Source organism: Myotis davidii, unplaced genomic scaffold, assembly GCF_000327345.1.
Source record: "Myotis davidii unplaced genomic scaffold, ASM32734v1 scaffold497, whole genome shotgun sequence".
In the NCBI taxonomy this organism is placed as follows: domain Eukaryota; kingdom Metazoa; phylum Chordata; class Mammalia; order Chiroptera; family Vespertilionidae; genus Myotis; species Myotis davidii.
In genome coordinates this window covers 181975-204150 of record NW_006288434.1, presented here as the reverse complement: position 1 = coordinate 204150, position 22176 = coordinate 181975, and the positions used below count along the sequence as shown (strand labels likewise).

General features: G+C 38.2%; 1 protein-coding gene and 1 long non-coding RNA gene across 7 annotated transcripts in view; both read left to right on the top strand.

Annotated features, from left to right (window-relative positions):
* OXR1 (oxidation resistance 1) overlaps positions 1-22176 on the top strand; it is a 326251-nt gene that overhangs the window by 186936 nt on the left and 117139 nt on the right. The window lies entirely within an intron of this gene.
* On the top strand, positions 10772-13552 carry LOC107182564. The gene is made up of 3 exons (XR_001513275.1): positions 10772-10799; positions 12101-12296; positions 12767-13552. It is a non-coding gene; the product is annotated as an uncharacterized LOC107182564 (long non-coding RNA).

The following is a 22176-nucleotide window of genomic DNA, read 5'->3' as shown; positions in this document are numbered from 1 at the left end:
CCCTACAGAAACAGTTATAATCCTGGACATTGTACTGGAGGAAAAATAAAATATAGAACCACAGCAAATAAGACCTAAAAAAAATCATATATTTTTTCTTCCTGGGTTGTCTTGGTTCCTATATGATAGAAAAACCTTTTCTCATTGCTCCTTTTACAATTTTTTTTGTTATTATTAGCTGTTGCATATCCCAATTTTTAATTAAAAATAACGTGATTATTTTTCCATTATAAAAATAATAGAAAATATATACAAATAGAAGAAATAAACACACTTATCTAAGTGTGTTTTAGAGAGAACTACTTCATATAATTTCCCAGATTACATGTAAACTGTGTATACACATTAACGAAATGGGTTGTGACTATATGGTTGTATGGTAAGCACCAGGCTATGTGCTCTGCAAGGCCGGGCTTTGCATTCATTTGTTCAGTGCTGTTCCCCAGCATCTAAAGCAGTGGTTCTCAACCTTCTGGCCCTTTAAATACAGTTCCTCATGTTGTGACCCAACCATAAAGTTATTTTCGTTGCTACTTCCTAACTGTAATGTTGCTGCTGTTATAAATCGTAATGTAAATGTCTGATATGCAGGATGGTCTTAGGCGACCCCTGTGAAAGGGTCGTTCGACCGCCAAAGGGGTCGCGACCCACAGGTTGAGAACCGCTGATCTAAAGCATGCTGATCACAGAGTACATACTCAATACTCTTTTAACCTAGTATGGCCTATATATATTTTGTGCCAATTAATGTGATTTCGCAGCATCATTCTTAATGATTTTGTAGTATTCCATAGTGTAGATATATCACAACTTACTCAATTGATGCTCTATTATTGGATTTGCCATTTTGGGACTTTGTTCTTTTTTTATTTTGTTTTGTTAATCCTCACCAGAGGATATTTTTTCCATTGCTTATAAAAAAGAGTGGAAGGGAGGGAGGAAAGAGAGATATAGATAGAGATAGAGATAGAGATAGAGAGAGAGAGAGAGAGAGAGAGAGAGAGATGTGAGATAGACACATCAATTGATTGCCTTCTGCACACGCTCTGGTCAGGCCAGGAATCGAACCTCCAACCCAGGTACTTACCCTTGACCAGTAATTGAACCCAGGTTATTGCTCCAACCACTGAACCACACCATCCAGTGCTGGATTTTGTTCATTTTGCCTCTAACAGTATTTTAACCACCAAACATGCAAATAAACCTATAGCTTTCTTCTTCCTTATGACTTTGTTAGTATAATTCTTAAAAGTGGAATTGCCAAGTTCAAGTAACTTGCTCACTATTTCAGAGAATTATTGCATAATGCCAAAATGCTCTTCAAAAGATTGTCAATTCAGTCAACAGAGATTGACCATTTCCCTGCACACTCATAGATATTAGGTATTTATTATGTTGAAAAAATACTTAAAAACCAGTTTTCAAATTAGGCCATTGCATTTTAATTGTTGAGATGACTAAATCTGCACGCTACATGACCAGGCTGAGACACCTTTCTAGAATCTTTTTCTGAGATGCAAGATCTATTACCCAGCAAGAATAAAATCTTGCTAAAATAGGGTAAGGAGAGTTCTGTCTTGTTTATTTCACTAACTTGGTTACTTTAGGAGAGATGGCAGGTAAGTTCCTATAAGTATTCTATAGATAGTCATATAGATAGCTCTCACTTTGACGTTCTACTATTCCACCTAACAAGCATTTTCAGTCCATCATATTTCACATCTGGTTGGTAGATAGTGCCCATTTAAATTAATCCCAAACTGTTATGAAACCCAGAAGCACTGTAAAACCTTGTGGAGTATTTGTAGCCTGCTCAGCATTCTCCCCGGTGGCAATAAATGTGAAATGTCTGTGTGGGAGCTGTTTTTTCCAGGTAAATAGATTGTTATTTATGTCTCTAGGTGCAAATGCTTTGAAATAACCAGCACACGTTGCAGCTGAATGTGGCCTTACATAATTTTCACAGCCACGGCATCCTTATCTGTGTACTGTCACAGTGTGGCTTCGAGCTTTGATCTGAGTTTGACCCCCAGCCATGATTCTTGCTCATGTTTTTATCATCCACTGTTAAGTGAACAGCACATCAAACGATATCCAGTTGTGCTTCCCTGTTCTCTGACTTTGACATTCAGGAAAACCATTAATGCTGCTTCCACTGTGTCTACATCTCCAGACTTGAGATATTTTTTCTCCCTCCCCTTGGAGATATCTCTAGAACACATAGTCCTGGAAGTTTAGGGCCAATGGCTTTGCCCTTTCTGTATTGCATGGAACTCAAGTTGATGTGATCAATCAATGGCGAACAAGAGCTTGAGACATGATTTCGCTCTTTAAGAGGTACCTCAAAGAGGGACAGTTGCCAACAATGAGCAATCAGGAGAGAAGCTGGGTGACAATATGAAGATTTAGAGAAGGGAAGTGAGAACTTAAAAAGAAGAGTTAGGTTGTTGAGAGGGCATATGGGAAATTTGAACTTCAACGCTTGCTAGAAAGAAATGATATAAGAGTAGACAAAGAGGCTGGCCTCCGCCTGCAGGAGAAGGAGGTTATTATGGAAAAGAAAGGCGCCAAAAAATCAAAGGTGAAATTATAGTAGGAAAGCAGATGAATGGCCAAGAATCATGCTTTAACAATAGAGATAGATTTGAACTGTGGGATTCTGGCTGGCATAGAGAGATGGGGAGGAAATAGGACAAAAGCTCTTCGATAAAGGACCATTTGCAACACGCGATGCCTACTGAGGATAAAAATGGGAGGAAAATAGTTACTAGTGTCAGACTGTTCAAATGAGCACATTCATGTTTTTCTCATTTTAAGAGCCAGTGATATCTGCCGTAATGCAGAGACATTGAAGTTGTCTCCAAATGGTCTGCAAAATTTTCAACTTTCCCCAAGCAAAATTTTAATTCTCAAAATGTTAGACACGGTTGTGGAGGCAGACAGTGTCTGAAGTTTCAACAACTCCTATATTAAATGAAATTTTCCATTGATCTGTTTTTAAGCGTTCGGAATTTTTTACTCATCTCAAGCAATCTAGTTTAAAGGGGAGGGACTGGCTTTCGAGATTTAGAGATTCACGTCCCCGCAGCTGAATTAACAGCTGTGTGGCCTAGAGAATCTTGTCTTCTCTGAGCCCCATTTTCGGTACCTATTAATGGAGATCCTGTCTTCTCAGTTTTGAATTAAATAAGACAGTGTGCATTAAATACTGAACTCATGGTAGGCAGAGAATTAATGAGGTCCCTTTCCCACCACCTTCCCATGTAATGTGAGAAGGGCCTGCAGGAGTTTACAAAAGTAAATATACTGTAACATTATGATTGAGTTAAAAAATGAAGGAGCACCATTAAGAGAGGGGATCGGCATTATCGGGAGTGTGAGATGGAATTAGTGTTGGAGTTAAGCCTTGAATTTGTCTCAATTTCTTGCTTTTGGTTATAAGCAACAGCAAACCTATCTCAAATAGATTTAAACAATAAAAGAAATTCATAGGTACGTGTGACTGAAATTCAGAGGTAAGCAGACTTGGGATCAGGCTCTATCTAGCTATTAAATATGTGGGAAGGATCCATTTTCCTGCTCTCTCAACTTCTCGACTCTCCTTCTTTCCTGCTAACTTCATTCTGTCGAGTTTTACATGCACAAGCAATGTTTTTGTTATTGGTAGAAGTGAGGTATCCCTGGTCCTACCAGCACACCTGGTTACATATTCACCAGCTCAATATTTACATGGTGTTTATGTGGCTGTCCCAGGCTTCTCACTGACTCTATATCCTGTTCCTGTCATCATCTGAACTTAACCATCACTGTCCTGGCACCTTGGCCCTGAGTTACCGCCTAGAGAATCTTCTCAACCTTTTCCTTACATAGAAAGAAATATACCAAACCCTCCTGAAATTAGTACTGACTTGGACTGACCTCTCATAGCTCCTGAAATTCTTGACCCCCTCCTCCTCTGCCTGTCTCTTCCCATGACTGTTTTCATTCCAGAATGTTTTCGTTGACTCTGGGTTCCTGGCTTACTGTTTGGCTTTTGCTGTAATTCCCTATTTAAGGCTGTGGTTGGTTGTATGGTGACCACTTAAAACTGATCCCTTACTATGTGACATCCTGTAATGGCGGTTGGCACTTGAAACTCCTCAAATTTCCAGTTCTCTTATGTGTCCTTCCATCGTACCTAGGTTAAGTTTAGTCCTAGCCTTGTTGCTTGTCCTGCCTACCAGCCTGAAGCTAAATAATAACAGGAAAGCGTAGGCCAAAGTGGGAGAAGTACGTCACTATTCTGGTTGTCTCTGAACGTTCAGGGAAGAATGTTCAGGCTCCTGGCTGTTCGCTGGCTCTGAAGTCAGATGGGCTGAGCTCCAATCTTGCGTCAATCATTGACTAGTTGTGTGACGCAAGGCAAGTTTCTTTGCCTCTCTATACCTCTGTTTTCTTAAATATAATTTGCATATGTCATATCTGCCTCAAAATTATTATAAAGATTAATTTAAATAAAGCATGTAAATTACTTAAAAGGTCATTCACAGAAAAAAACACACACTCAAATGTTAGCCATTGTTTTTATCATTTCTCAGTTATGATACTTGATGATTTTGTTGAGCATCTAAATTTGAATATCATTCTAAATGACTATTTTCTTAACTCATGAATCATGGGATGATAGTTAAGTAGCCATAGCTTCCCTTACACAGCTATTGAATTCCTCATCTTTATGAGGCATCTATTTCCATAAAAAGGGAGAAAAATCACTGTTAATAAAATCATTTAGAATCTTATTTCAGTCTATTTTTGAAAGACCCCCAAAATTGTAGGAACTTGGAAGAAGCAGTGACCAGAATGGAAATCTTAGAACAGCCTGTTCCAAAGCCAAGTTGCTGGGTTAAGCAATTAAAGATCTAGCTGAGTTTGTAATTTGGGTCCATGTATGAGACAAAGATAAGAGTATCATCCATGAAGGAGAACCCTGCATGTAATTGGCTAACACTTTTTTGCCCTAGATAATGATTCTACAATGAAGTTACTAATTTTATATATATGATTCTTAATCAAATCAGGCCTTCTAATCATCAAATAGCTCCAAAGAACTTACTTCTTCTGTTTGCATAATGTTAGGGTGACAGAGGTTTTTTTATAAGCATGAACACTATTGGTCCCATTTAACTAACTTTCAAGGTTTCTAATTTTCCATTTGAGGAGACTAACCCAAAGATATAAAGCTTACATATGTATCCCATGTAACATAGTCAACAGCACACCTAACCTTCATATCATTACTCCAAATGTAGTGTTCTTTCCTTTACCTCAAGTGATGCCAGAACTCTCTTGCTACTTCATAAGATGTCACAGAGTTTAAAATTAAGAGTGGTAAAAATGAATACCATTAATATGTGAATATTTAAAACCTTAGTATTTGAAGGAACTAAGTAATCTACAAAATCAAAATAATTATAAAGCTGGATTTTAAAGACTCACTAAAGCAGTTTGATTTATTTTCCCATTCAAAATATTGAAAAGAAAATCTCTAGCTTCAAGTATCTCTTCAAAAAGAAAAAAAAAAGAAGTTATCACAACACTTAAGATTTAAGTGTTCATTACATGCCCAGCGATACAGTAAGCATTTGTATGCGTCATCTGATGTACTACTCAGGAGAACCCCACAGAAAAGTAATTATACTTTTTTCACTGTACAAATGAGAGAAAGAAAGCTTAAAAGCTTAAAGAGGTTAAGTAATTTGTCCAAAATTGCAGTCTCTAAGTAGGAAAGTCAGGATTCCAATTCAAATAAGCTGAGTTTTGAGACCATATTCTTTTTTAAAAATATATATATTTTTTCATTGATTTCAGAGAGGAAAGGAGAGGGAGAGAGAAATAGAAACATCAATGATGAGAATCATTGATCAGCCACCTCCTGTATACCCGCCACTGGGCTTTCAGCCTGCAAACCAGGCATGTGCCCCGACTGGAAATGGAACCGCGGCCTCCTAGTTCATAGGTCAACGCTCAACCACTGAACCACACCGACTTGGCTTGAGGCCATATTCTTCATCACATTGCTATATGTTCTTGATCTTATATAATTCAGCCTTACTGAGCTGTTCATTTCTTCAATTCAGTGAAGTCTGGGATAGTAATAATTGGTTAAAACTCCAAAAAGTTCCACTAGTCTTATGGCTGCAACTCAGATGCTGTTATCCTGGGCTTCCAGCGGAAGTGTGTGCATGCCAACTAGCCACACACTTCCAGCCAGTTGCATAAAGTCATTATTCATGATTTAGGTTGGAAAACTTCCACTGATGACCATGTTCTTCCTGTGTATGATTAACTGGCACCTGTGACTTTAAATGCACAGGATGATAAGCAGAGAACTTAACCATTGTAAGTGTATAGTTGGTGTAGTTGTGTTAAGTCTGTTCGTTCACATTGTTGATAAACAGATATTCGGAACTTGTTCACCTTGCATATCTGAAACTGTATACCCATAAAACTTACTTTTTTTTCTTTTTCCTTGTCACCTAGCCCTTGGTAACCACCATTCTGTTTTCTGTTTCTACGAATTTGACTACCTTAGTTACCTCATAACTAGAATCATATAATGTTTATCTTTTTGTGACTGGCAATGTTTATCTTTTTGTGACTGGCTCATACATAGCATAAAGTTTTCAAGGTTCATACAGGATTTCCTTCATTTTTAAGACTCAGTAATCTTCCATTGTATGTATATACTGTATTTCACTTACCATTCATCCATTGATGGACATTTAAGGTGCTTCCTTGGGTATTGTGAATAGTGCTGTTATGAACATGGATGAGCAGATACCTCTTTGAGACCTTGCTTTCAGCTCTTTTGTATGTGTAGCCAGAAATAGTATTGCTGAATCTTATGGTAGTTTTATTTTTAATTTTTTGAGGAACCTCCATGTTGTTTTCTTTAGTAGTTGCACTTTTTTACAGTCCTACCAACAGTGCACCAAGATTCTAATTTCTCCACATCCTCATTAATACTTGTAATATTCTGTAAATTCTTTTTCATTTTTTGGTGAGACAGTATACATTTGATTTCAGAAAATTTAGTATTACTAAAGCTAATACTTTTGAGCCAGCATATTTCAGTGTTCTCCAGCCCTCTGAATGTGTTTAATTTCAGAAGCTAAATATTTTCCAGAACATTCCTTGAGTAAATGAATAACTTGCTCTTTCGAACCTAAAACGCAGATTGATTTCTTCTTTCTTTTGGCCACCACTGTCTTATCCAGCTCTAAAAGCTTCTTAAAATTAGTCACTAGGAAGGTGTTCTCACCTCAAAAGTCTGCTAAAGATGAAGAAAAACTGGTGTTATTCAAAGACAGTCTGTACTTAGAGACTTAGAATTCAGGATGAAAACAAACTCCCTGAAATAACAAGGATGTTTGAAAGAGAAGAACTCACCAACCCACTCCTACAGAAGGCCGAATTACAAGGAAATAGGCCCCTTAGCCATGAAGCTGAGAAGTAAGTTTCTGAAATCATGCCTTTCTATTGATTTTTTCCATTTACTTGAAATGTCAATCATTAGTTGGGGAAAGCAGGGTGCTGCTATTAAAGCATCGATATTAACCAAATGGTAGAGTAAGGGCCAGAAATTGCCCATCTTTGATCTTAAGAGAGCTAATTATGTTAGCTATATGTAATATTTTTATTCTGGGTTATAAGTTGAAAAAAAAAACACACCTCTAAAACATTTATCTTATTTCTGTTAACATTTTTTTGGTTTTTCTTGTTTTCATTTCATTAGTGGAAACTTTCAGAAGCATTTTTTTACTCTACACATGAGAGCAGATGTATCAAAAGAAATTATAACACATTTAATGTCACATTTATTTTCTGTAGGATTTAATCATTTAAATTCTCAAAAGAGTTACTAGTATAGAAAAAAATCAGAAAATTTAACATTTTTTTCAGGCAGTGACTGATAAATTTTCTAATGCTACCAGATAATCTATAAAAATAACTGATAAGAAAGAAAAGACTGAAAATATATAAAAAAAAATATTAGTCAAAACTCAGGGTGCTTCAGTTGGAGAGAAATAAAATTAGTAAAGACCTATTAGGAATGACAAACGTTATGTGGAAATATAAAAGTAAAAGTGAATAATAGCTAAACATAAGGCACTTGTTCTCTGTGAAACTAAAAATGGCAAACCTGGGGACAATGACCTTGCCTTTCCCATAGTTAACCAGTCTTGTGGTTATCTCGCATACAGAAGTCCATGGACATACCTTTCAAAACAGAAATGTCCTTGCCATTGTAGAACTTACTGTAATTTCTCAGTGGTGAGTATTCAACAAGGGAGAATACGTTTATTTTTAAATAAAAGAGGTTTTTATAGCATTTCAACTTAGCCTTTGCTAATCTTAAAGAGTCAAATTTCTTATTGAGCTTATAAGTAAAGCTTAATTTTAACTAAATTAGAGGGAAAACGCCACATGTATAGAGAAAAGATGTTATGAAACAACAGCAGTGTTGCTATTTCATATTTTTAGAACGTAAGTGCTAAAGCTTATTACTTGCACAGCAGGATGATTTTATGAAGGAATCACTATAATACAGTGAGACTTTGAATAAGTCTGTGGACTTAGTCACAAAGGGACCATGAAACAAATAGAGAAAAGAGAGAAAAATAGAGTCCTGTGACTTTCAAAGGCCTTTTTGGCAATAGTTGGCAAGGATAAGTAATGCCCAGCCATAGTTAAAACAGTGTTTTGTTTCTTTCTAGTCTAGCAAAGCCTTTTGCCAATGAAAATACAAGGGGGCACCATTTTCTGGTGGACCCCTCAGAACAGAGCCAACAAGCTATTTGACCTATTTTGTTACAAAATTCATTTCAGATAGTGGAAGTATTTCTTCTAGGGAGTTGTGACAGGGGTGTCTAACTACATCCAATTGCTTGAAACCACCTTCCATGTCTTCTGGGCTTTCCTTTCATTCCCCTTGCATGAGACGCCTTTTTCAAACAATTCCAAGGAGTCAGCTATCATGACATCTGATTTCCAGAAAATAGACTGTTTTGCTGCGCCATTGGTGGAAATGAACCTCATGCCTACACAGCCCCCTCCTCTTTGGCCAGCCAACTATGGCCAGGCCTTCTACTCTCTTTGAAGACTCTCACTTGGCTTAAAGTGAGGAGGAACCTTCTCTAGCCTTCTCGCCAAATAATAAAAGGATGAGGTTGGAGCACAACATACTGACCGCTTTCTCCAAACGGATTCTCTCTTGGCACCTCTCATCTCTGTTTTTTTATACCTTTTAAGTATGTGAGGGGCAAATGCTGGCCAGTGTTAGAGTCTCTTAGCATCACTTTTAGGATGTGGAGATATGTGGTACCTACTCCACAGTTTTCAGTCTTGGGGTCCTCAGTCAAAAGTGAAACATAGTTCCATTTCCATAGCTTCTACACTTCGATGCCATGATGTAGTTATGCTATGTTTTAACTTAATCCTACCTTTAAAAAATAAAACACTTTACTGATGTATGACTGACATACAAAAAGCTGTAAATATTTAATGCATATAGCTTGATGGGTTTGGAGTTAAGTATGTACCCGTGAAACCCTCACCCATAATCTATGCCATAACTATCCATCACCTCCAAAAGTTTTCTCTCACCCTCTTTATGTGTTTTTTTTTTTTATGATAAGAACGCTTAACCTAATACCTGCACTCGTAGAAAAAGTTGTTAGTATACAGTGCACTATGGTTAACTGTTGTCATTATGTGGACCAGTAGACATCTGGGACTTACTCATCTTGCATAAGTGAAACTTTGTGCTCTGGCAATCACTTTGTTTAGCGCCTTGCTCTTTAATAGGAAAGCTATTGAAATGTGTTCCTTAATTTAAGCGCTCTTACATTCTTGAGTATTCTTAAATTAAGAAAGTTGCTACTATGAGAACATTGACTAAACCAAACACACCGAAAAATTGGATTGTGTGTTCACCACCCAAAATCAAGTCTCCTTCTGTCACCATTCCACCACCCCCCGCTTTACTCTCTTCTGCCTCCCCCCAGCCCCCTTTCCATATGGTAATCAATCACCATCCTGTTGTCTGTATTTATGAAGTTTTTGAGTTTTGTTTTGGGTGTTTGGGTTTTTTGCTTCATCCCAATATATTCTGTAAGAATTTCAAAAAAGAAAATAATTGGAAGGAACAGACAATATACAGGAAAAAAAAGAAAAACTTCTAATGGCACTATTAATATTCTCAACAGGATAAAATATGTTGTACCTATGAAACCAGACTAAAGTGATACAAAAAGGAATATTTTAAAACACACACACACACACACAAAAAAAAAATAAAAGCTCTAAGAGAATAAAGATAAAATTGCATAAACAAAAAACTCAGTAAAAGCTTGGAAGGAAATATTCCCAAAAGAATAACAATAGGATAAAGGAATGAAAATAAGAGAAAAATAAATAGGAAAATTAGAGGGCCCAGTTATGGAAGTCCATCATTTAAGCAGGAATTCCAAGAAGAGATACAAAAGAAAAAATAGGGAGAAAAGTCAGACATAACTAAAGAAGATTTCCCAGAACTGAAGACATGAATTTCCAAATTAAAAGATCCCAGCACCAAAACCAATGAATAAAAAGAGACCCAGATATACACCTAGATATACTATCCTGAAACTTCAGAAAAATTGTGACAAAGAAATGATCATCAGATCTTCAGGAGAACGTATTCACTCTGGATCAAGTGGTATGGGACGTGTCTGCAACAAGGCCAGAAACGTGAAAATAATGGATTCAAAATGTTAATGGTAAGTTTTTTCCTACTAAAATTTTTACTAGAATTATCAACAATACTAGAGACCTGGTGCACAAATTTATGCATGGGTGGGGTCCAGCAAGCCTGCTCTTGTTCCAACTCCCGGTCGAAGGGACAATTTCCATATTAGCCTTTTACTATATAGGATGTAAGCGTAGAATAAAATCATTTCCATACATGCACATTTAAAAAATGTCTGCCCTATGTTCCATTTCTTACCCAAGAATATAAGAAAAATAAAACAAGAAGGAAAATATGGAATTGAACAAGCAGGAGATACCCATAAGGGAGATGTGAAGGGGATCTTCTGAAGGGCAATTCCACATCTGAGGATAGCTGTCCTAGATACCAGAACAGGGGAAGGTCAAAATGGATAGAGTTCAAGGCTGGTTCTGGGGAGTGGAAAAAGGAAGATATCAGAGGAACTGCTTTCCTTCATAAGAAACCTATATAATAGGTAAACCTCATTGGTGAAATGATGAGATGAGCACAGATTTTTAGAAGGTGAAGGGTTAGCAATGCAGATACCTGGACAAATAAAATTCCAGGAAGAAGGAAAGAAAGGCCCTGAGGCAGGAGCTTGCTTTATATCTCAGGAACATCCAAGTGAGGGCGATTGGAAAGAAGTGAACAAGGGCAGAAGAGATGGGGGTGAGTTTGGAGAGATAATGGGAGCAAGATCACATGCCATCTTAGAAGCTTTTATTCTGGATGATAGGACCATAGTTCTTGCTCAGAGTGAAATAAGGAGTGATTGATTTTTAGCAAAGAAGTAACAAGATCTGACTTAAATTTCAAAAGACTCCTTTTAACTGGAATGTGAAGAATAGGTGTTGGACCAGCAAGGGTGGAAGCAGAGAGACCAGTTTGGAAGTTATTGCTGTGATTCAGGTGAGAAATCATGGTTCAGGCCAAGATGGTAGTGATGGGGATCGTGAAAAGTACTCACATTCTGGACATATTTTAAATGTAGAGCCCACAGATTGTCCTGGTCAATAGGATGTGGGGTGTGACAGAGTAAAGAAAAAGAAAACACACAAAATAAATGTCAGATATTCCTCTAAGGCTCTTGGCCAGGGCAAATGAATGGACTTTCTCTCATGTAAAGTGGGAACGATGAGGGTGGAGCAGGTTTTCTGAGAGTTCAGGAGTTTATTTCTGAACAAGTTAAGTTTGAGATGTTAACTAGGCCTCCTAATGGAGATATAGAATAAACAAGTTGGCTCTACAAATCTGGGATTTGGAGGGAATAATTGTTCTGGGAATATTCATTTGGGAGTTTACAACATATAGATGATAACAAAAACTATAGATGAGCTCACCAAAAGAGTAAGCATCAACAGATGACCAGGAACCGAGGACCAGAGTGCCCAGTGTTGAGAGGAAGATCTGGCAAAAGAGACAGAAGGATCAAGCAGTGGAATAGGAGGAACTCCAGGAGCTTGTGATGTATGGAGGCCAGTGAAGACAGTGCATGGAGGAGATACAGGTCAGTGAGAACTGAGATGACCATGGATTTTATCAAGGTGAAGGTCATGGAAGACTTTGAGAGCAGTGCCGTGGTCCACCTGCAAGCCCAATTGCAGTGGATTTAAGAGAAAGCATGGAAAGGGAATTAGAAACAGCACATGTAGAAAATTTCAAGGAGTTTTTCTGCATAGATGAGCAGAAGAAGAGCAACTTATGTGGAGTAAATTGGGTCAAGAGAGGGCTTTTTTAAGATGGGAGAATAGCAGCCTATTTTTATGTGGATGAAAGCAATACAGTAGAGGGGAAGTTGGATGATGTAGAGGAGAGTGGAGAGTTTTGGAGGAACTGTCTCTTAATAGGTGAGAAAGGAGGGAAGATAATGAGCTTAAAAGGAGCAGATGAGAAGGCTGAGTGGGTAGCTACAGATACTGGTGGTGGGCCGGTATGGTAATGAGAGTCCTCCTCTAAATGCTTCATTTTCTCACTAAGGCATGGAGATCATCAACCAAGAAGACGGATGGAGAAAGAGCTTATTAGGAGAGAGAAAATAGTGTGAAAGCATCTCTAGGAGAGTGGGAGAGTGCATACCTCAGAAAATACAGCACAAAACCCCCTTGAAGGTCATGGTCATCAATATCATGACTGTGTAGTTATATTTGAAAATGCTAAGGAGCTTTCATTATGGTTGTCCTTTTAAGATGGACTTTGAATAAAGAATGTTCTCAACTGGTAGGCTAAATTCCTCATAGAAGTCCAAATAGGTCGATGTATAAACCACCAGGGAGTTTCTGTTTGACGTGTGTGCACAGATTGTCCACTGCTGTGCCTAGATGACCTCTACAGCCTGGCTTTTCTTCTCTCTCTGCTCTCAAAACCTGTCTGATTTGCATGTCTGTTCTTTTTTATTGGCATGTATCTAGATGGAAATGTTAGCATTTAAACCATTATTGTTGAGCTCGGCAAAGGAAAAACAAAAGGTACTAGAATAGCTGAGATGAGAGAAGGGAGAGATGCAGATTTAGCTAAGAAATTACTCAGAATTGAAGGCCCATGAAGGTAAAGCCGGCTGGACCATGTTCTATATATAAACAGAAAAGAAAGCAGATGATGTTGTGGACATTTAATGTGTCAAAAGGAGTCCTAAACTGCCTTGAGTTACTTGAGGTGGGTCTGCTAAATGTTGGGTTAATTGAGTACTGTACCTTTTATTTCATTCTTCAAACGAAAATATTCCTTGCTTCTTGGTTTTAATTTATTTGCAAGAAATTTATATAACCCCTCATTTACTTTTTAAATCAAGCAGCTTCATATATTATTTAAAAGAAGTAGTTAAAAGCTTTCTATTCGGGCTTGTATGCCTGCATGATTTTAAGCAGATTACTTAATCTCTCTGTTTGGTGTTTTAATAGTTAACACATCGAGAACAGTGGAACTGGAAATATCACCACCATCACAATCCTTAAATTTGATTCTTGTGCTTCACACTTGGAAATAAAATCAGAAGGCATACATGAGTTTTTCTTGATTCATGAATTAAAAACTCCATTTTTACAGAAATAAAAGATGATTTACATATTATTTTTCTGATGAAATGTGTTTTTCCCCTTATATCACAATATGTAATGACTTGATAGAATATTTAAAAACAAGTTATTACGTTTAAGGGAAATAAGAGGGCACCTGGGCATTAAAGCTACAAATGCATTTTTGACACACTGCTGCCCCCTGCTGCCTGATAGGTAATTTTACTTTTGCACAAGTCACACCCTCATAAAATTAGCAAAACTGTATCCAGTATTATAGGATCACACGAATGAGGAAACTGAGGTCCCGAAAGTCATTAAGGGAGCAAAAATGGTGGAAGATTCAGGATTAGACTACTGAGAAGTCACTTCTTCCTGCTTTGCCAGACATTCCCCTATTAAATTAAGACTTAACAAGTATGTGTCTACTATGGGCCTGGTACTGTTAGAAGCACACAGGATGGAGAAGTGGAAACCAAGACCTCTGCACTGACAAAACTTGTATTCTTGTGTGAGTAAACAGCCAATACATAAGAAAAATATCAATACGTAAAAGATTTCAGGTTATGATCTGTGTACTAAATAGTAATGGTGATGCCTAACATTTATGGGTCACTATAAAAGCAGAAAGTTAAAGGCACTGGTTTGCTTTCTGTGAGTTGCCTCATTTGCTTCTCACAACAACACTAAGGTAGCAACTTCACCCAGAGGCAAGGCCAGAATGATCCTAAGAGGTGGCATCAAGATTTGAAACAAAACCACTTCTATTAAGGAAAACAAATAGAAATTACATATAAATATATGTTAATGTAACTCGCTTTCAAGTGCTTTGGTCATGTAGCCAATAATTTATAATAATAAAAGGGTAATATGCTAATTAGACCGACATCATTCCGGACATCCTTCCGGACGGAGATGGAGCCAGAGCAAAGCCTAGGTCCCAGGTGCCTGCTGGGACCCAAAGCCCAGGTCCTGGGTGCCAGAGGGAAGCTGGTGCAGGCAGCCGGGGGAAGGAAGGTCTGCCTACTCTTGCATGAATTTTGTGCATCGGGCCTCTAATATATATATACATTTTTTGAAGGGAAAATAAGATTGTTGGAGGACAAGAGTTGGTAAAGAGCAACTAGTTAGAAGAATATTAACTACTGTCCCACATAGGCTTCCTCTCTAGCCCCTGTTTTCGCCAGAGCCTTCAGCCTGGTTGCTTTATGTATTTATTTATTTATTTTATTTTTTGCAGAATATAAAACCTTTATTGCTTAACTGAAATGTTAATTCTTGGCTACAACTATTCATATAACTGCTCCATGTAGGAATCACAGTAGTTAACATTAAGTACAACTTTATTACCCCATATTTCTTAAGATCATTCATGGCACATTGCCCCTTAATCCCTAAATATGCAGTTAAAGGTGTTTTCAGAAATGACTAGGAAACTGATAAGAGAGCTAAAATAATTTCTGAAGTCAAATAGATATGAATCTTGGCCAGAGAGCTCCTTAATTTCTCACCTTCTATAAACAGCTTCACAAAGCATTTGGAAAATCAGCCTAGATGTAAACGTAATGAACCACATTTCCCGTCCATTCTTGAAGTTGATCTTTCCCAAGAAACGATCGAACAGCACCTGTCTTTGACGATGGCAGTGAGGCCTGACCCTGATACTCAAGCTCTGGTTCTAGATCAGTTTTCTGTGTTGGACTGGTCCGGAGTCACTTCCTTCAGCATCTTCATCAATGAACTTAAGTGATTATGTGTTCATATTATCTTCTCTTTTATCTCTGCAATCTTTTCTGGTAGAGGCATGTTGTGAATATCCATCTCAGATGCATTTTCCATGGCTTTTGTTTTTAAGAGATAGCATTCCATTCTGTCACTGGAAAGGCAGAAGTGACCTTTCAATGCAGCCAGGGCAGGCAGCATGGGTAGAATACAGATGGAAACCAATGGGAACCCCACAAGAACTACAGAATAAAAGGTTGTAAGTGCTGCCTTTGAGTAAACCTTCAATGCCAACCAGGAAGGGCGCTTCCAAAACACCGTTATCTGTAACCCTGTAGAAGACCACGGCCGCGAGAGGCCCCAGGCGAGGTGCACCGAGTCAGCGAGCACGGCGCGGCCTGCGGAGCCGAGCGGCGAGGACCCCTTCACCGCCTGCGTGTCCCACTCCATGGAAGTTGTAAAAGAGGATCCATCAACTATCTTAGTGCCATCGCAAAAGTCAGCCTTCAACCAGGAAGGGCGCTTCCAAAACACCGTTATTTGTAAACCTGGAGAAGACCACGGCCCCGAGGGCCCCTGAGAGGCCCCAGGCGAGGTACACCGAGTCGGGAGCACGGCGCAGCCCGCAGCTTTGCACCCCGAGAGCGATGCTGCCGCGGCCAAGCAGCCATCTTCCCGCGGCTTCTGCCGCCGGGATGTGGTTGCTTTTTTTAAATTTTTAAAATTATAGTTCACATTCAATATTATTATGTATTAGTTGCAGGTGTACAACATAGTGGTTAGACAATCATATACTTTACAGAGTGGTCCCCTGATATTTCAAGTACCCTCCCTGGTCCGTTAGTACATAGCTGTTACAATATTATTTTCCCCCTATTGACCTCTCCCTGGCCACTCCCACTCCCCAACCCCACCCCAGCACATGCCCTTACCCTCCTAGTGTCTGTGTCCATTGGTTTTTCTTATATGCATGCATACAAGTCCTTTGTTTGATCTCTTACTCCCCTCCCCCTCACCGCCAGCCTTCCCTCTGAGGTTTGACAGTCAGTTCAATGCTTCTCTGTCTCTGGATCTATTTTTGTTCATCCGTTTATGTTGGATGGACCTGGATAGCATTATGCGAAGCGAAATAAGCCAGTCGGAGAAAGATAAATACTACATGATCTCACTCCTTTGTGGAATATAGTGAACAGCCTGGTTGCCTTTAATATTCTCTGGTTTGTCATAGGGTGGCTCCCTGCCCTGAGCAGGTTACTCTAAATCTCCTCTAACAATGGAACAATACTCTCCCTTAAGCAGGTGTCATGCCATCAAATGCAACTGAGGCTCCTCCCACTTTTCTTTTTCTCGGGTCCCATTGGGGGTGGGGGTGGATTTGCCACCAACAAAATGGCTCGATTCTGACAAAATCCCACATCATGTAGTTAGCAATAGATTTCTTTGGATACCTTTCTTTAGAGACAATATGACCAACTCTCGTTTCTAAATATAAAGCCCTTTTTTGTCTCTGGGTTCTTTCTAGCAGTAAGGTAGAGAGCTTTTATTTTAAAATACTTTTATTTCTCTTTAGTTGAAAAGTTTTCCCCTTGTCCAAACTTTGAATAAATTACCTACTTCATGTCAACGTTATCTGGATTAGCACTTTATGAGAGAACCCCGTTGTCCCCTAATGCAGCTGTACTATAGTGGGATAACAGGGAATTCTCAGCCTTGTTCCCATAAATTGTGAGCTAAAGAAAAGGACGATCATAAATGATGGTGCTGGTGATTCATAGATGTGTTGTATGCTTTGTGCCTTCCTTACCATATGTGCTTTCTAAACTCCTGATTCTAGAGTGTTGTCTAAAGATAATTAGGTACCTAGGCAAGTCTGCTTCTCTGCAAGTCTATGATATTTAGATTTTGTAAAGTGATTATTATCATATGAAATTGCATCCTTAGCAACACACATGCATCCCATGAAACAAAACAAAAAATAATTGTTTGTGGCTACCAGATGAAATTTTAATTTTGACTTACGTTAAACATTTTGTGTTAGGTGAACCAAAAGGTTGCAAAATTCAACAGATAACTGTTTTTAATCTACTTTTTATATAGCCGTATAGTAATTAACAGTAGTGCTTTTTAATATTTTTGGAAAGCATAAAATATCTATAAAAACCAACCTTATGAGCAGGACTGTTGCTAACTTTGAAGTACTTAATATTCATGTTTATATAAGCCAGATGGAATACATTCAGGATGAAATTTCAGTATAAATTTTGCCCTTGAATATAGTCTTTGAAAATTTCATCTCACAGCCATAGGATATCCTCCCCTCAGAAAATTAACAGGGGGCACTTCATGTTTTAAGTAGATGTAAGCCCTTTGTGAAGACTGTATCATTGCCTACCAAATCTATAATTGGATTAGTACCAATTATGGATCAATGATGAATTATGGATCACTAATGACTAATTGACTGGGGTCATAGTCAATCAAACTGACAATATGACTTTTGAAGTTCACTCATCTTCCAGGATTGCCACTAGTTTCAGCTATCCCTCAAGAACATTTGTGTCTGCAGCCTCTGTTCTTATACTTGACATACCTGATCCCTACATGGCTTAGGAAGGGATGCTTCCGGATATGTTCAAATGTGGTCAGTTAAAGCCACTATTAGGCAACTATTACAAAATCTCACATTCCAACCTCCTGAAACAGTTGAAACACCACCGATGAAAAGAAAATTTCAGTCATCATGATTACTTGCTTTGGTTACTCGCTGTAACCAAAATGTAGATGATAATATGTTCTGTTAGCTCGAAGAAGCTGACCAATACCACAAAAATGTAAAAGATTTGAGCTTGTTATTCAGTATTTAAATAATTGTTGCTCCAGAAGGCAGGTGTGAAGGTAACCTTTCCTGTCTTGCCAGGAGCCATGGGGATGAGACAGCTTTATGGAATCACAAGGCCTCTGGGAGTGTATTGTGAGGTCTCCCACTTGACCCAATAATGGGAGAATCTAAGGATTGATTATCAGAGGAAACTTCATGATGTCCCCTTTACCTTACTTGAGTTTTTGGGGGATTGTGAAGAAATAAAAATTAATACTTAACTATAATTTCAAGAAAGAGAGCAGTTTTTTTTTCCCACCATCAGAAGGTGATGTTAGTGGGAGGCCAAGGCCATCTCTGGATTTACCTAATGGGAGTAGAAGGCAACAGCAATAATATAACTAGAACAAAGAATTATCAATTCACCAAAATGAAAACCTCCATTCTGTAAGACCCCGGGGTTCCGGTGTAAACGACTGTCATTGCAGGAGCTTCCGGGTATGTTCAAATGTGGTTGGTCAGTTAAAGCCGCTATTAGGCAACTATTACAAAATCTCACATTCCAACCTCCTGAAACAGTTGAAACAAACCTATGAAGAGAAAATTTCAATCATCACCATGATTACTTGCTCTGTAACCAAAATGTAGATGATGATATGTTCTGTTAGCTCGAAGAAGCTGACCAATACCACACAAATGTAAAAGATTTGAGCTTGTTATTCAGTATTTAAATAATTGTTGCTCCAGAAAAAAAATATATGATTCTAGATTTAATACTGTTTAGGCAATTGCAGATTATAGGCAAGGCGGACCTTTAGTACAAGTAATAGCATACATTACCCTAATAATACCTTAAATCTTTGGTTAACAAGACAAAATAGTGTTGGGTTGTTTTTTTGTTGTTGTTGTTATTGTTTCCTTTTCCCCAGTTAGAAGGTGATGGACTGTTTCTGTGATAACAAGAAGCTAAATTGTTCTGTGACTGTTCACTGGCCAAGTCCATTCTATTGGCTAAATGGAACTAGGGTCTTAAAAGAATTAATATTATTTCTTAGTGATTAAACTAAGTTTTCAGGTACTTTTTGATCATTAATAGGCTCACATCAATGAAATAAGTGCCAAGTACATGTTTATTAATTTGATAAATTTAGGGTTAAATTTATTATACTAAAAAAAAAGTATTTTTTGCTCATGTTCTCAATTTTAAAAAGTATTTGGTATGGATTTCATTTGATAAAACTTGGAAAATTGCCACAGAAATTAGCTTTTGTTTTGGAGGAAATTATGAATGAATAAGAAAGAGGGGACTTTGTAGACAACTGCAATGGCTTCACTTAGTGGACCTTATTTCATTTAGAGGATAGAATTACCTCCCTCTCATGCACAATGACCACTTTTCTTTCTTTTAATATATTTTTATGGATTTCAGAAAAGAATAGAGAGGGAGAGAAAGAGAGAAAAAAATCAGTGATGAGAGAGAACTATTGATTGGGGATGGAGTCCTCAACCCGGGCATGTGCCTCAACTGAGAGTCCTGGAACCATGACTTCCTGGTTTATAAGTTGATGCTCAACCACTGAGCCACACTGACCAGGCATGTCCACTTTTCTTTCTATCTAGTTGCTGTTTTCTACTGAAAGGAAAAAATGTCAGCATCCCCTTTATCAGATTACTATTTCAGCATCTCAAACAGTAGAAGTCAGTCCACCACTTTTAAATAAAGTACAATTGTAACTCAATGTTCTGAAGTGAAAAGAACACTGAGCCTGAATTTAATGATTATAGAGACTTCTTTATATATCTTCTTTCAAATATTGGACTGGGTCATATTTATTTTCCAGCCAGGAACAAAAAGAGATCTTTGGTTTTCTTTTGGTCCACAAATATATTGGATCGTTATCAACATTCTTACTGGGAAAGGTTAATATTTTTATAGCAGATAAAATTTTCCAAGTGAGCCACAAACTTAAGTAATGTGAGTTAGACTCTGTAGGCTAAAATGTCAAAGACAAAGAGTAGAAAAGGGATTTACAAGTCATACAGTGATGACTTTTTTAGTGTAAACTTTGTATCACTCTATCCCATCCACTTTAACGTATCACCTATCCTTTGTGAGGTCAGATGTTGAAAGAGACCTTAGTGGAGACAGAATGATGCCATTAAATCAAGAACACATTTAAAAACCCACGTCTTCTCTTTATTAATGATGATAATATCTGTTGTTTGAGATTTGTTTGTTTGCTTTTCTATGTGCTGGGTGGTCTGCTCTGTGCTTTTCATGCACTGTATTTGTGAACATGCTGAGGATTCTTTTAAGTTACCTGATTTTATAAATGAGGACATGATGCTGAGAGAGAGCGCGAGAGCGAGCTGGTTCAAAATCACCCCTTGGTAAAAAGTGAGCATAGGATTTAACTTGGATTGTCTTACTCCTAATTACTTGTATTCCTTAGCCTGCTATCTATCTAACCTGTTTTCCTTCCAAGCTTAAACCATTTAAACTGCACTGCTTTCAAGCATAGTTGTCATTGAGTCAGATACCTCCATCTGCTTCTCGGCCATTATTACCTTTAAAGTTGCCCGTTGCTAAGGCACCCACAGCGCAGGGTGCCGGCGCTCACTCATGAGCCCACTGTGCTTCAGGCTGGAAATCCCCACTTTCTTCCTTTTGGTCCCCAAAGCACAACTAAGACAACATTAGTATACCTGTTACCAGGTTGAAGGATGGGAGAGAAAATAGGTGAAGGTGATTACTGCAAAGAACAGGAAATGCTTCAAATTTAGTCTGACACCACTCTTCGAGGAATTTACTGGTAATTCCTGATCAGTGGGGATTTCTTTCTCAGACTTGGGCCTCTTGACACATTGCTGGACCCTCTGTCTCCTGTAACCTGTTTTTATAGCCCCCAATAGCCTTCCAACTCAGCAACCCGCCCCCCAACTGGGAGGGTTACACAGCTATTTAGCCTCCCATCCCCCCACCTCCACCCCAGGCTGGACTCTGAGCCTGCATTTGTATTTTAACCATTCATTAAGGCATTGTGCTAAGTGCCATCCACTCTGGATCTCTACCCTCACCTTTACAAAGGACTGGCTCCAGATTTGAAATTACACTTTTTTCTTTAGCGTCTCCTGAATTAAATTCTCCCATCCCAACAGCCTCAGCAAACCCTACTGATTAGTCACAGTTCTCCAGAGAAATAAAACCAATAGGAAATGTATATATATAGGAGTCCTAAAACATGTATAAGCACTTTGAATAATTATATATTCTGATGGGTTAAATATGAAAAGAAAGAAACATCAACTGAGCTATCAGCTGTGAAGATGTGTACACATTTTTGGGACACCTTGTATATAATGTGTAAAATATATAAAACACCTATTATCTATCTATCTATCGAGATTTATTGTTAGAAATTGGCGCCTGTGATTGTGAGAGCTGACATAGATGAGAGTCATAGGACAAGCTGGCAGGCTGGAAACTCAGGTAAAAGTCATTGCAGAGTCTTTAGTCCTAATTCTATGGGGCAGGCCAGGCAGGCTGGAAACTCAGGCAGGATTTCTATATTGCAGTTTTGTTGCCTAATTTCTCCTTCTTCAAGAAAACGGAGTCTTTTAAGGCCTTCAACTGATTGGCTAAGGCCTATCCGCATTATGGAGGGTAATTCACTTTACTTAATGTCCACTGATTTAAATGTTAATAACATCTAAAAAGTAACTTCACAACCACATCTAGGCTGGTGTTTGACTAAAAAAACTGGGCACATCATCAACTAAGTTTATGCATAAAATTGACCATAACACTCTAGATATTTGAATTTCTATTATGTACC